Raw genomic sequence first — 2,500 nt, 5'->3', positions numbered from 1 at the left:
TGGGTGGGCGGCGCCAGAATGTGCTCAATCTGTCTGATTTGCGCACGCACTGTGACAACAATAGCAGGGAAAGGCATCGACCGAAAGGACAGATCCGTGACTGATGAATAGCAACATGTCTGATGACGAATTCGGGATTACCACACCTAATGATTCATTTGATGAGCATTCCATTAGCAAAGTTCAGTGGAAAACGCAGGGATTTGGCCTGAATTATCATGAAATCACGTCCCAGATCCACAAGCCGTTCCACACAGAGACGTTCAGTCGTTGATTTGGTTTTTAGAAATGTAACAGCGCTTGAGGGGAATTTAACGTCCTTGGAAACCTTCAGGCGATATTGCCAAATAATCAGGACTGTCCGACGGTTATTCCAATGACTTAGATCTATTAATAAGGATCATTCTAGTCGGAAAGAGAAAATGCATTGTTTTCCAACAAAACAAAAATATAATCTACATGTTTTCCATGTAAAACGAAGATCAATCAAATTTGGAGGTTTTAAAACACGATAATAATATTATTTGCACAAAGTGACATCACAATAAATGTCATTTATTAAGCTATAATGTTTTAACATCTAGTATATCATTGAACTAATTTATGGGCGAAATTAATGGAATGAGAAGTCCACAAATTAATTGTGCAGCATTAATTTGTGTAATTAGGACCATCCAAATTCGTTTTGCTGAAAATAGCATTATCAAACAATAACAATTGTGTTCACTTCACTTTCCCTATCAATAAATTATTCTTTTTCCTTTTGTTGTTTTTTCTGTTATTGTTGTTGTTTTGTTGCTGTTTCTGTTGTTGTTGTTGTTTTCCGTGTTGATGTTGTTGTTGTTGTTGTTGTTTTTATGGTAATTGTTGTTTTTAAATTTTCCTAGACAGCCTAAGAACTATGAACACCTAATATGATTGCAATTAAAGTTTGTTCAAAAAGGCTATACTGGTAAATTAAAGGAAAATACACATGAATAGAATAAAGCACATTGATGATCAGAAATCCTCCCCATTTCAATCCATCCCTCTACCCCACCCCCTACCACCTCCCCCTAACTGTTAGCATTAGCAATGTATAGCAACTAAAGTTCTACTTCGTGGGCTGGAACTAATTACCAAAGGACATGCTGAACTCAACCCCAATCCCAACATTTGCTTGTCAAATTAATAAAACACACAACGCAACTTTTGATAATGCCCATATCTATTCAAGTGCCCTGCTATTTACTTATTAAATTAAACAAAAACACGTGTCATAAAAATGTGCACTCTATTCGTTGTCCAGTGAATGGCTTGCTTGCCGTACCTAAGTGTATATCCCTTCTTTCCTCAATGAATCAAGGATAAAAAGCAATATCAGTGAAAAGCTGGTGGATGAGTGAGTCAACAAAGTCAACAGAGATCTGTTTGACTCAAGTCCGGACTGTTTGCCAACTCTCTAACGTGATTTGATCGCCTTGGGGGTTCGGGTTAGCGGGGTTACAAACGAGTTAAAAAGAGCTCAATTCTCAAGCTATGAATAAATATGGGTGTGGGAGTCTTTGGGGGGTTGGAAGTGAGCGTGGGATGTGTATCAGTGGGGATTTGGTCAATGGGTGGATCAGTATAACTGACGTAGACTGACCAAAAAAAAAATTCTTCATAAGAATATGTCAATGGGTTAACTAAATGATCCCAACTTGTCAAATTATATTAAAATCTGAGACAACTTTAGATCTCGCAGGTTTAAGACTTTTTGACAAGTTGGCAATCAATTTAATCTTTATATAGAAAAAAGTATTCTGGTCAAAAAAGGAAAGGTCTTTTGTCAGTGTACAACATTTATTGAGCCCTTACGGTTCTATTCACATGTCGTTCTGTATGTGTGAATCACGTTTTGAAGGCAAAGGGGGACGAGAAACTTTAAGTATTTATAAAGAGCTAAAACTCCCATAAATCTGGATCTAATATAATACCGGGTTAAAGTAATAGTTCTTATAATATTATTATCCTAAGTCAGTTAGAACGGTTGTATAAATATGTATTTTTTAATATCTTTTCAAAGGTTTGGTACGTATGTGCACAAAATCCACTTGTAGACACGTAGATGGTATTTGAGCACAAGTTCTTTTCGGCAATTAAATTAACTATGTTGATATTTATTTGTTGGCATTTCAACTCCAGTTCAACGGCAGAAGTTTCCTTGATGAAAATATTAGCAGCATCATTGAAGATGGAAAATAATAGCCAGCAAATTACTAATGAATACAAAAATTACATAATTATTTTATTTGTGAAAGGTGCACGCTTATTGGGAAGGGCAAAACTAGCTGTTGCAAATGCGTAATTGTTTTCCTATTGTAAACCATATGATAATGATTTATTATAGTGAATTGCTATTACTGCTACTACTACTACTACTACTACTACTACTACTACTACTACTACTACTACTACTACTACTACTACTACTACTACTTCTACTACTTCTACTACTACCACTACTACTACTACTACT

The 2,500-nt window shown here is 35.7% G+C and overlaps 1 protein-coding gene across 3 annotated transcripts in view; it reads left to right on the top strand.

Moving 5' to 3' along the window:
- LOC144965264 (zwei Ig domain protein zig-8-like) overlaps positions 1-2,500 on the top strand; it is a 148,782-nt gene that overhangs the window by 55,614 nt on the left and 90,668 nt on the right. The gene's annotated exons all lie outside the window — the stretch shown is intronic.

The sequence above is a fragment of the Berghia stephanieae genome, chromosome 2 (assembly GCF_034508935.2).
Source record: "Berghia stephanieae isolate SIO BIC M18660-M18661 chromosome 2, UCSD_Bste_1.3, whole genome shotgun sequence".
Taxonomy (NCBI): Eukaryota; Metazoa; Mollusca; class Gastropoda; order Nudibranchia; family Aeolidiidae; genus Berghia; species Berghia stephanieae.
Note: the sequence above shows the minus strand (reverse complement) of the source record. Positions and strands in the feature narration are given on the sequence as shown.